General features: G+C 35.5%; 1 non-coding gene across 1 annotated transcript; it reads left to right on the forward strand.

Moving 5' to 3' along the window:
- The first annotated feature begins 300 nt into the window (after nucleotides 1-300).
- Nucleotides 301-388, forward strand: TRNAM-CAU (transfer RNA methionine (anticodon CAU)). The gene is given in 2 exon segments: nucleotides 301-338; nucleotides 353-388. It is a non-coding gene; the product is annotated as a tRNA-Met (tRNA).
- Nucleotides 389-13,912: the final 13,524 nt, after the last annotated feature.

The following is a 13,912-nucleotide window of genomic DNA, read 5'->3' on the forward strand; positions in this document are numbered from 1 at the left end:
AGCATTGTAATTGGCTGTAAAAGAAATATCAATCACTGTTTACATTGGAGCCTCGGCAAACAGGTCCCGGGATCGAAACCTGGCTCGGTTATAAAATCAGCTCTGGCTTCCGTAAGTTTCACCTTTTGCATTTTACAACCCCAATTGCAATTAGTGGACCGACTTTCAACTGCGCCTTTTTTAAGCGGCAAATGTATCTCCGCTTACTGTCTTAACAAAACGACAGATCTCGACATGAATAATAATTTAGCTCAAAAACAAATCTATCCTTAGAATGTTGAATACCACACAAACAATGATGGGGTGATGGCGCAGTTGGCTAGCGCGTAGGTCTCATAGCTATCACTGAGAAATCCTGAGGTCGAGAGTTCGACCCTCTCTCACCCCAATCTTTTTGACAATGTGTCCCTAATCTACTTTGCATGTTTCAACGCCTTCAAATATTGTTTAGAAGGTGGAACCTTCATGTGCATTCATAATTATTCTATTGTACCAATGGTTCAACTATATAACAACGAGATGCTCTCTCCCAACACTTGATAGTGTATGTCTTGTATGGTTTCAAATGTCTAGATTTTCCTTATGAGTCTCTAATGGTGGACACAATATGACTTTAGTTCACTTTGGAGGTTTCAATGCCTTCCCTTCATCATCCACTCTTAATTATCATATTGTGCAACTTCATCCTCTTTTAAGGTGAGGGGTGTTGGTGCACCTCCTCTACTTTGTATTGATAAAATTAAATTGAAAACCTGAGAGAAATGCATTGAGAGATGACATATCATCAAATTATTTTCCTCTGATTACCCATTCATGTTGTTTTAACTATGTGATGACAAGGAGCTCTCTCCAAGTACTTGATAGTGTATAAAAAAGGGCATGCAACCCTAGTTTCCCTATATATTGTAAACTCGACTGAGAGAAATGCATTGAGAGATGACATATCATCAAATTATTTTCCTTTGATTACCCATTCATGTTGTTTTAACTATGTGATGACAAGGAGCTCTCTCCAAGTACTTGACAGTGTATAAAAAAGGGCATGCGACCCTAGTTTCCATATATATATATATATATATATATATATATATATATAGAGAGAGAGAGAGAGAGAGAGAGAGAGAGGGGTTGCATGCCCTTCTGCCCTATATATATTTTAACTATGTGATAACAAGGTGCTCTCTCCAAGTACTTGATAGTGTATAAAAAAGGGCATGAAACCCTAGTTTCCCTATATATATATAAACACACACATTTGTCCTTATTTGGGGACCACATGACATCCTTGGTTCATATTTGAAACTCTAAATTTTTGGTTAAAAGGCATTAATGTTCATCTATTGGGAGAAAGATTCAAGATTATACCGAACACCCAAATGAAAACTGACATAAGATATAGAAAATGATAATCAAAATAAATGCATCTAAAGCAAGTAAAAATATTATGACAAGACAAATATAGAAGAAACAAAATCCCCTACTTATAGATGTTCAGTAGAAATACAACTAATTGAAGAAAACTATTTATAGTCTAGGAAAACTAGTAGCCCCTTCATTTGAGTTAGGTATTGGTGTGCCTCCTCTAATTTGTATTATTGACCACTACTAGATAGTTCATTGGCTTCCCCAATTGGGTACTCCTCACATGTATTGTCCTCAATTGAGCTCTCAAAGAGGAATATGTTTCTCTCTCCTCATTTAGACACTTGAAATAATGACGCTTTTTTGGATTATTGTCCAATAGGAGAAAGATATTCTAAAATAGGTACCTTGCGCACATACCAAGGTCAAAGGTGTAAGATTTTCTATGCCTAAGCTTAATGTGGTTTAGTTGTGTTATAGTTCATCTTGGAAATATTTTTGCAGTTTCAAATTTTTATCCCTCTTGTTGTAGGAAATGACTTACTTTCTAGCATCTTTCTTTGACTACTTATCCACATTGGTTAATTGTGTCACAACAATAAGTTCTCTCAAAATGCTTTATAGTGTATAATAATGATGGTTTGAAACCTTTATACATCCCTTAATGTGAGTCTCAAATAGTGAGTCCAATCTGACCTAGTTTACTTTGGAAGTTTCAATGTCTAAAAATATTGTTGGGATGTTAAAACCTTCAACACAAATTCCTAATAATCCTACTGCAAAAAGTCTTGATCCTCTTGTAAGGAAAAAATAGGGATTTATGCAAAATGAAATTGTGGGGATGCAAAAAAAGATCAAGTGAATAGCATATCATATGTAGACACTTGCACATATATTTGTAGCGACCTTAATAATACCAATGAAGAAAATAAATTATAGAAAAATGATGTACAATTTTTAGATTTATATAAGGAACACCTATGAAATTAATGGAAGGTTAAACTATTGGCTAGAAGGGAAATTAAAAGAACCTAAGAAGAAAAATTTATGACAATATCAAACACAAACTTCATGGAAATCACAAATATAAAAATATCAAACCACTGGAAAACATCAAATGAAAAATATTGCTAAAAATTAAATTTTAAGCATATCAAAAAAATTATTCAAACATTAACTTTTAAGTATGTAACATTTTACTTGGTCATGGTCCCATGCAGTCTATCCATTCTTTCTTTCATCAATGCCTAGCCTACAATATATTGTGACTAAGACCAAAATAAAAGACAATTTTTTTAGAGAAACTTTACCAAAAATACTACACCCTTGAAAAATAGAATTTTTCTTCAAAGGGTTCTTTGTAACTAGGGGGAGTTGTGGGTAATGCAATGTAGGAGAAGTGAATCACAACCCTTGAGGATGAGCTTGTGGGATAGTAAATAAGCCACAAAGCTATTACCTCCATGGTGCACAACCAAGCTATAGGGATCATCCTCCCTCTACCAAACTCTCCTAAAAATTGTAAAATAGTTCTCATTTCATCCCAAGTCACTACATCCTATAGGTTCTCCTGGTCTACACCACCAAATTTCTCATCCAAACCCCCTAGAGATAGAAATGGATCGCTCCACCCCCAATCTCTAAATTCCATCAACAAAACCCCTACTCACCTCCAAAAATTCTTTTCACTACCATTTTGTTTCTACATGTCAAAAATCCATTCCCCATTGATTGAACTAGTGTAGATCCATGATTATCATTCTCGTAATGGAGATGGGTGTTGTGATTTGACCCTCTATAAGTTTTGATTCTACCACCATTGAATCCTAGAGAGAATTCCTACTCCTTTACCACTCCCCCTTCTTGGAAACTCCAAAGAGGAGGTAATAGATAAAACCCATTAGAGAATCTCTACTCCTTCTCCACCACAAGCTACAAGTGGTTCATCATCAAGATAGAGCTCCCTACACTTACAACCCCAATATTGTGTACAGAAATTGACCACACTTGATGACTACTAAAGCTAAGGACACAACATCTATAGTTGTTGTATGGTGAAATCATCTTTATACATGAAGAAGACATACTAACACATGGATAGAAAATAACACATATCATGAAATGGTAGAACTCAATTCAATAGGATGCTAAAAAAAATTATTATTTTATTTTACAAAAATAGAAAAGAGTACAACAATAAATTCAATTAGCTAATGAAAAAGTGGAAATTAGTCATAGAAAATTCTACTTTATTAAAAACATTTTGTAAGGCTATATAGTTTCAATATTTTTTGCACTATTTTCAAGGACAACTAATGCTAAAATGGCAACTAAAAATGTTAGTCTCCTACCTTAATGGTAGGGATTGATAAATCAAAGTTGATTTTTCCAATCAAATTAAACATTAACTTTTATTAAGTATAAATAAAAATATTTAAATAATTCTTTTTGAAAAAATTAATAAGTTTTAATATCGTGGATTTTAAAATCTTTTCTATTTCCTTCCCTTAAAATATATTAGATTTTTTTTCTATCCATAATACATATTTATTGAAAAGATTATTATTTTCAACATATTTAAGCAATACTGAGAGACCATAAGGATTATTTTTATTTACTTTCAATTAGCATCTAAACAGGAAAGTTTTTGGTATAATTTTTTTAAAAATAGTTCAAATTACATATCTTAATATATTAGGGCGATCGAAAATCCTACTATTTTAGCATTTGGAGAACCAAACACTGAAAATATTCCTTGAAGAATTCAAAGGAATTAAATTAAGAATAGAAGCATGCTAAGGCCTCATCTGTCTTGTCTTCTAGCCTCTAGCCTTATTTTACTTTTGTGGGGATCTCTTTTCTTTTTGTCTTTATTGGTTCTTTTGTTGATTTAGTTGTATGATCTTTTGTAGGTCAAATTCACTCATTGTAAATTAAGTTATTGTATATCATTTAAATGTATGTACGGGTTTGAGCCATTCCTTGCCTATTTAGAATAAAATTCAATTAATTTTGGATCTAAAGTTTTATTCTAGGAGTGTAAAATTGAATTTGGATCATTATTTTGGTATACTAGTATAATTTTATTCTATGATAAATATATCATTTACCTAGATTTTAGAGATAGCATAAGAAATGGCATCTAAAGCATTTTTACTTAATACATAAACTAATTGTTGAAGAGATAATCCTCAAAATTCTTTTTCTGTGTGAATAAATTAAACAAGAATATGTTGAATGTAAGCACTATGGTATTTACAATGATTTTAGAGAATATGTTTAATAGAGTGAAAGTATATAAGATTAATATTTCCTTCATGAGAGAGTTAAGAGATCCTATATTCCAAGATGTATTGTACACCTTATTTGAATCATACCCAGGATCATCTACAAATTGTTTGAAAGTTATCTCATGAAATTGCTCAAAATGTTGAGCTTTCATCATAGTTTATCATACCAAAGTAGAGCAATCAAAGCATTGAACAAATTATGAATGTGTTTATATATATATATACCAATATAGTTTTTATATGAAGAAGGGTTAGAATAACTCCTTAATATATTGATTTTCAAACCGAAAAGTGAAGTCTAGGTCTTCTATATTCTCATTTAAGGGTGTGCACATCCACAACATGACTTTTGTAGAACATAACCTAGAAACCTAAACTTGTAAGGGAATTATCTTCAACTAAGTAGACTTTCAAGGACTTGTCGTGGATTTTACATAATCACTTAAATCGAATCTTTTTAAAAATGATTATGCAAATTGTGGATATATACTAATGTAATCCAAGTCATGTAACCACTAAAAGATGAAACAAATGTTTTGAAGTATTGTATATAAGCAAGTATGGTCTTGCAAGAAGATAAATATATTCCAAACTATTTTGTTCTTCAACAAAAGTAGCTTCCTCTTAGGGTAACTAGAAGGGAAAGCAAGTTTTAGTAGATTCTCCACCACGTTTTATGCTTTTTAATAAGCATTTTCTAGAAGTGTTTTATAGGAAACAATATTTTAATAATTCTATTGACAATATGTCTTGTATTATATGCATCAATTTAAAAGCTCTTATCAAAACCACCACAACTACCTTTCTAATTATCAACATCAATCCAACAATCATTATTATAACTTGAAGATTATTATTCAATAATTTAAATAGTAATTTATATTTATATATGTATGTATGTATGTAATTTAAATATCTTATTATAATAAATAAAAGATGGTCCAAGTTAGAAAAGTAAATTGTTTGATAAATAGTCCTTTTCTATTAATAAATATATATTAAGAATACAATTCACAAAAAGGGTCGAAGGATACAAGATCACCCTGCAAATGAGTTCACACAGCCATAGCCAACCTTAGAAAACTAAATTTTGACAATGATAAGTCTAGAAGGTCTGAAACGCAGTCCAAAGCATAGCGAAATATGAAGTTAGCTTCATACGTGGACGAATAGAAAATGCACAGTAGAAGACAACACGACATTGTTAAATGCAAAGAAGCAAATACGAAATGATTGACAACTTGTGAGGAAAGATTATACACCTAATAAAGAGGTGATGAATTATGTCTCATGAAAGCATTGAAAGATACACGTTAATGAGCACAAGAAAAATCATATCCAGATTTCTTGGCCCACACACTTAGGCTACCAATTTCATTGCAACTTCAATGAAACCAACTCAACGCTGAGAATGTTGATTCCATTAAAACTTCAGTAAAACCAACTTCTATAAAGAAAAAATTTTAGTAGCCTTGCAAAGAGGAAGAATTTGTGAAAAATAAAGCACTGTAAGGATTGAAGCACCAAGGATTGCGCATTAGCAAGTTTCAAATCAGAAAAATAATTCGACCCTTTTGTAAATAGTTTTAAGAGATGGTTTCGCTAACAACAAGCTTTGTGGAAGTGGAATCGCACAAGGCTTGGAAGAGGGCAACGAAGAAGATTTGTAAAAGAAAAGGTAGATTAGCTAATGAGAGAAGAGGGCTATATACTTTGTCATGGATCAGTGTTGACTCCTTGCCAGATGTACTAAGCGAATGTCTCTTTGGTGAGAAATATTATAAAATCACAACCCTAAACCTAAAATTTTGCTCAGCACTTAAAAATTGCTTGGCACATGAAGGTTTCGAGTGCTAGTTTTTCTTAGCACATGAAGGTGCCGAGTCATAGATTGCTTGGCACTTGATGGTGCCGAGTGATAAGTTGTTGGGCACTTGAAGCTGCTGATGACAGGCAACAGGTGTCGAGTGAGCTCGACACTCAAAGAAATAATACTTAGTGAAAATGGATGCCGAGTAAGCTCAGCTACAAAGGAAATTCTCGGTAACAATAGATGCTGAGTGAGCTCAGCTCCAACTGAGAAAGAGGATGCTGAGTGTTCTGTTCAAGTGAAAAATTATAACTTAAGAAATTCCTACGTGAATTCTTTCACCATTAAAACCAGAGAGCTAAAGCTTTAAGCTTTCAAAAAAATTACTCAAATGCAACATACAAGGGAAGAGAAATGTATTCAAGTATGCATGCTTGCCTTCTATTCAATCTTTGATTTAAACTATTACAAAATCTGGGAGCATTCGGCTTCAACCAAAAAACCCTAAAATAACCCTAAACTAGTAAAACTTCAAACTTCAATAAAATTTAAACCTACAACTCTAATGGCTGCATACAATGGTGCCTGGAGAAATCACTGCTTCAATAGGACAAATCCAAACAAAAACTTACAGAGAGAATAGGGGAAACATGTGCAACTGCAGGCACAAACTTCTTTTCTTCTTCCTTGTTCTGCTCTGCTCTCCTCTGACTCTTCTGATCTGCTTGATCTGCTTGAACTCTGATGAATGAATGAATAAACATTCCTTTTGTCACATTCTTCCTTTCCCTCTCAACGTTCAAATTCAAAATCTCACCTACCAAAAATAAATGCCTATCATCCATAGATGCCTGCAGTGACCTGATAGGGTAGATGGGCGTGGGGCTCGAGGACAACCTGTAGGTGTTTGACGTTTAAATTTTCAACACTCACCCTTTGTCTCGAGCCAAACAAGAAAGGATTACAACTGATCCAAATCAACTACACCAAGACTCTCTTTTAAGTGTACAAAACTTCCAAAGCCTAATGGCTTGGTGAAAATATCTGCTATCTGCTACTCTGACTTGCAGAATTCCATCTTGATATCCCCATTCTCCACTTGCTCTCTGATGAAGTGGTATCTGATCTCTATGTGTTTGCTTCTCCCATGGAAGACTAGATTCTTAGACAATGCAATTGATGAGATGTTGTCACAATAAATTGCGGTTCCAACCTCTTGCGTTTCATTTAAATCTGTCAAGATACTCCTTAACCAAATAGCTTGACATGCTGATGCATTTGCTACTATGTATTCAGCTTCTACTGTAGATTGAGCAACAATAGGTTGCTTCTTGGATGCCCATGAAATTGCACCCGATCGCATATAAAACATGTATCTGGAAGTGCTTTTCCTATCATCTAAACTTTCAGCCCAATCACTATCTGTGTAACCAACCAACTTGAAATCATCATTTGCAGTATACAAAATCCCAAATCCCTTGGTACCTTTCACATACCTTAGGATCCTCTTTCCCACTTGCCAATAAGAATCCTTTGGTGTTTCCATAAAGCTGAAAATTAGACTTACTACATGCATTAGGTCTGGCCAAGTTGCAGTCAAATACATTAAACTTCCAACCATACTCTTGTATAATGTTGGATCTACTCTCTTGCTAGAGTCTTCTTTGCTCAAATTTAGACCTACTACTATTGGTGTGGGGGCTGCCTTACTGTTATGCATTTTAAATCTCTCCAAAATCTGCCCTACATATTTTTCTTAAGAGATGAAAATGCCATTATGCATTTGTTTTACTTCTATTCCTAGAAAGTATTTCAAGAGACCTAGGTCTATCATTTCAAATTCACTTTTCATAGCCTCTTTAAACTGACCGATTAGAGCCTTATCATTACCAGTAAAAATCAAGTCATCTACATACAAGACAACAATCAATACATTGACATATGTTGTCTTGATGTAAAGAGTGGGCTCACCATTGCTTTTGCTAAAGCCATTGCTCATCAAATATGAGTCAATCCTACTGCACCATGCCCTTGGAGCTTTCTTGAGCCCATAAAGAGCTCTCTTCAATCTATATAATTTGTTCTCTTCACCTGCAACTTCATAACTTGGTGGCTACTCTACATAGACTTCTTCTTTCAATACACCATTTAGGAAGGCGGACTTCACATCCGTTTGAAATACTTTCCACTTGTGCTAGGCTGTAATTGCTATGACAACATGCACAGTTTCCATTCTTGCAACAAGGGCATATGTCTCATCATAGTCTCTTCCATACTGCTATTTGTAGCCATTGACTACCAACCTTGCCTTATGCCTATCAATCTTGCCTTTAGCATTGCATTTGGTCTTGTAGACCCATTTCACTCAAATCACATGCTTCTTGGGAGGCAATTCAGTTAGCTCCCATGTCTCATTTCTTTCTATAGAATCTATTTCCTCATCCAAGGCCTTACACCATTTCTTCTCCTTGATTGCTTCTTCAAAATATATGTGATCACTATGAGAAAATAATGCAAAATTAACACTCTCATCATAATCTTCATACCTTTCATCTTGGTATATCTCCCTAAGACTCTTGGTTTTTCTTGGTAACAGGGAGGAGAGTGTGGGATTAGAATCTTCACTATTGTTGCATTGTCGACCAGCTCAGTCTTCACTATTACTCGACACTGACACTCGTTCATGCCTAGAGGAGCTCAGCAACGATTGAACCTACTTTCCTTTTCTTCTATTTGCTCCTTCTTCTTGCTATTTATCAACATCTTCTTCACTCATAATTGGCACTTTACTTGATGTGCTTGGTGACTCATCAGTTGAACCATACCAAGACTGATTTTCAAAAAATTCCACATCTCTTGAAACATTCATCTTGTTGTTCAATGGGTCATACAATCTGTATGCCTTAGATTCTGGGCTTTACCCTATGAAAATATATTTCACACCTTTGTCATCCAATTTATGCCTTTTCTCTTTAGGCACATGTGCATATGCAACACATCCAAACACCCTTAGGTGTTCAACTATCCATCTTCCTCATGACCATGCTTCCATTGAAATTTTGTCACAGACTGTCTTTGTAGGACACCTATTAATTAGGTAAACTATTGTTTCCATAGCCTCTCCCCAAAATTCAGTTGGGAGACCTTTCTCTTTCATCATGCTCCTTGCCATTTCAATAATGGTCATGTTCTTTCTTTCAACCACTCCATTTTTCTATGGTGTATAGCTAGCAGTGAGCTCTTTTTTTATGCCATGTTTCCTGCAAAAATTTTACAAAAGAATTGGAAGTATACTCCCCTCCTCTATTTGACCTAAGGACCTTGATATAGTGTCCACATTCTTTTTCAGCTTGGGCTTTAAATTCTAAAAATTTATCAAATGCTTCTGATTTATTCTTTAAGAAATACACCCATGTCTTACGACTGAAATCATCAATAAATGTCATGAAATAAGTACTCCCCCCAATGGAAGTAACTTGCATAGGACCAACTAGGTTGGTATGCACTAACTCGAATGGATATCTAGCCCTCCTAGAATTTCCAAAATTAAAGGAAAGCCTATGTTGCTTACCCAAAATACAAGCCTCACACTTGTCACAAAAATTTCCTACACGTGGCAAACCATCTACCATTCTTTTATTTGGCAATAAATTTAAACCAGCATAGCCAAGATGACCATACCTAAGATGCCACAACCATGAAGGGTCTTCAATCACAATCCTTAGAGTTGATTGTGTGGGAGTTGTAGCACTAACTTGAGATGAGAAACATGTCTCAATCCTCAAGAAAAATATTCCGTTCTTTGTCATTTGAACTACTACAAGTAAGTTCTTGCTCTCATCCTTTTCATGAATGACACATTTGTCATTCTTCATCAGTACTTTGTATCCATTTTGAATAAGCTGACCAAAGCTCATCAAATTGTGCTTCATACCAAGGAAAAAATACACATTTTTTATTTCCTTCTTCTCACCTTTCTTGGGGTGGACCATAATAGATCTTTTGCCCACAACTGGTAGGGACCCATCTTAATCTCAGATTTGAAACTCTTGTCAATGAATGAAAATAAGGTTTCATTGCCACTCATGTGGTTGCTACATCCACTGTCGAGGTACCAAACCTTAGGGCTTCCTTCTTCACCAACATTAAACATGATGAAGGTAGTGTTTTCACTTCCCATATTCACGTCAGCCACATTTGCTTGTCCTAACTGATCTTTCTGCTTTTTCTAGCATTCATTTGCATAATGCCCATATTTATGACAGTAGTAGCATTCTACATTACTCTTATTTAAGTTGTAGTTTTTCTTACCTCCTCTTGAAGTATTTTGTGAGCTACTTGCTCCATCTACTCTTCCTAAGCTTTCTACTGTAGCATTTCTTTGTCCTCCATTTCCTCGGCCTCTTCCTCTGGAGTTTCTGCCTGAGCCATTTCTTCCTCTCCCCCTTCCTCTTGGATTTTTCTGAGCCTTGAATGCTTACTCTTGGAAAGAAGAAGATGTAGATCTATTGATCCTATGCTCATGGGTTTGAAGTGTACCTATTAACTCATCCATTGTCAATACAGTGAGGTCTTTTGCCTCTTCTATGGTTATGACCAAATTGTCATATTTATGAGGTAAACTCCTCAATATCTTTTCCACTATCCTTTACTCTTGATAGTCTTCTCCATTTGACTTCAGTTGGTTAATGACATTGGAGGTCCTTAAACTAAAGTCTGCAACTGATTCATTTTCCTTCATCTGAAGGTTCTCAAACTCCCTCCTTATGTTCTGTAGCTTTACTTTACAAACTTTATCAGTCCCCTTGAAGTTCGTCTCAAGGATATCCCATGCTTCTTTTGCATAATTTGTTGCTGCAATTTTTGGGAATACTATATCTGTCATTGCTGCTTCAATAAGACTTAATGCCTTTGCATCTTTCCTACTTGACTCTTTCAAATGAGTCTTTTGTGCATTTGTGAGGGCAGCATACTGAGTTGGATCAGTCACATCATTGAATCCATTAACTAAAAACTCTCACAAATTATTTGTAACCATAATGGTTTTCATCTTCTTTGCCTATGTATCATAATTCTGTCCATTAAAGGATGGTGGCTGTTGCCATATCTTTCCTGCATCTCCTACCATGTCAAATATCCCAAGAAAAAACAAATGCCCTAACTCACTGTGGATGTGGGGCCTCAAAGCTCTGATACCATGTGAGAAATATTATAAAATCAAACTTAAACTCACAACCCTAAACCTAAAATTTTGCTTGGCACTTAAATTTTGCTCGACACATGAAGGTGCTAAGTGCCAATTTTTCTCGGCACATGAAGGTGACGAGTGACATATTGCTCGCCAGTTGATGGTGCTGAGTGATAGGTTTCTTGGCACTTGAAGGTGCCGAGTGAGCTCAGCACTCAAAGAAATAATACTCGGTGACAATTGATGTCGAGTAAGCTCGGCTCCAAAAGAAATGCTCAGTAATAATAGATGTCGAGTGAGCTCGGCTCCAACTAAGAAAGAGGATGCTGAGTGTTCTGTTCAACTGAAAAATTATAACTTAAGAAATTCCAATGTGAATGTTTTCACCATTAAAACCACAGAGCCAAAGCTTTAAGCTTTCAAACAAATTACTCAAATGCAACATACAAGGGAAGAGAAATGTATTCAAGTATGCCTGCTTGCAAACTATTACAAAATTTAGAAACATTCGGCTTCAACCAAGAAATCCTAAAACAACCCTAAACTGGTAAAACTTCAAACTTCAATAAACTTTAAACCTGCAACTCTAATAGCTGCATACAATGGTGCCTGGAGCAATCACTGCTTCAACAGGACAAATCCAAACAACAACTTACAGAGAGAATAGGGGAAACACATGCAACTACAGGCACAAACTTCTTTTCTTCTTCCTTCTTTTACTCTGCTCTCCTCTGCAACTTTTGATTTGCTTGATCTGCTTGAACTCTGATGAATGAATGAATAAACATTTCTTTTGTCACATTCTTCCTTTCCCTCTCAATGTTCAAATTCAAAATCTCATCTACTAAAAATAAATGCCTACCGTCCATGGATGCTTGCGGTGACCTGACAGGGTAGATGGGTGTAGGGCTCGAGGACAACTTGCAGGTGTTTGACGTTTAAATTTCCAACGTCTTTGTCACGACCCGTTTCCTCATGACTGAATAAAATGGATATTTTAATGCCACCTTTAATTGTTGTTATGATTTTTTTTACTGGAATGAAGTTAATTCGATTAAGTATTTTTGAAAAAACCTATTGTGAGTAATGTGAAAGGGGAGATCGAACCGTTATAAAAACTGATAACTGATTCAGTGTTCAAAATAGCGGGGGAAAAAAATAGAAAGATTTAGTTTTGGAAGATGGGGGTATTAGATGTTGCTTCTGACAGCGCTTTCGCAATAGGCTGCAACCTTGGTGAATCTACCGGCTGCATTATCTTTTACTTCAGAATACTTGCATATGGGTGTATTCCAATTACTGTTTTTGGGGTAGATGCGTGGACTGCATTCAGGAAAAAGAAACATTGGATTCCTGCAGCCTCTTATTGTGGGCACTCTTGCCCATATGTTACTAACCAACCATCGGTCATGTGTCAACTGCTAGATATGTTTGCTGAAGATGAGTTTCACGTTGTAAGTGAGAGAGAGAGCATTTTTGTTACAATGGAGTGTTTTCTGCCGGGAGTTTCATGCCCTCTTTTTGTATCTTTATGGTCTGACATGGCTACCCTCATCATCAGCTCTTCAATCTTTTTGTTCTAGATTTCTTATGAAGCGCAAATGCTTCTATCGACATTTCACTATATAAACCATTGCAAAACAGGATAAAACCGGGTACGTCGTTAGGCAAAGCAGCCAAATATTTTCTTGAGCATGGCTGGACCTTTGCCACAGAAAATTTGTGGACCTCTCAAGACTTGCTTGCGAAGCCGAATCTTCAGACCCCAGCTATTGAGAGCCCCTCTGAGCTTGTTCCATCGCAGCAGGTCTTCTATGTCTTCGGATCGAGTCCTCGGGGAGGATATTTTGTCTCTCAATCAAGGATGCTTCTTTCCTCGGAAAAGAAGAAAACTGGGCTAGTTTTGGTGGATCTCGTCAATGGCTTCTGCTCTACTGGCTCCGGCAATCTAGTATTTACTTCCTTGTGCTGTACAACTTTTGTTTTCTCGACCTTTAAGTTTGAACATGATTTAAAGATAGCAATAGCGTATCCTTTGGGATAGTTAAATGCGAAGTTGGTGGCATTGTTAAAGGATAATGTGAGTTCGTCTACACTCAATCAAAATCAGTAAAGAAAAGAAAGAGTCCTCCATACTGCAACTCTTTTGTTTTTTTTTAAAAAACTCCTCTTTTAGGTATTTCAAAGCATAAATTTAAATGTTTTAAGTAAGGAGCCTTCAAAGCTTATTACCGCTTGATTTTGCATCCTTATGTCTATTTA

This window comes from Cupressus sempervirens, chromosome 7, assembly GCF_028749045.1.
Source record: "Cupressus sempervirens isolate cs-2001-9-10 chromosome 7, ASM2874904v1, whole genome shotgun sequence".
NCBI classification, from domain to species: Eukaryota; Viridiplantae; Streptophyta; class Pinopsida; order Cupressales; family Cupressaceae; genus Cupressus; species Cupressus sempervirens.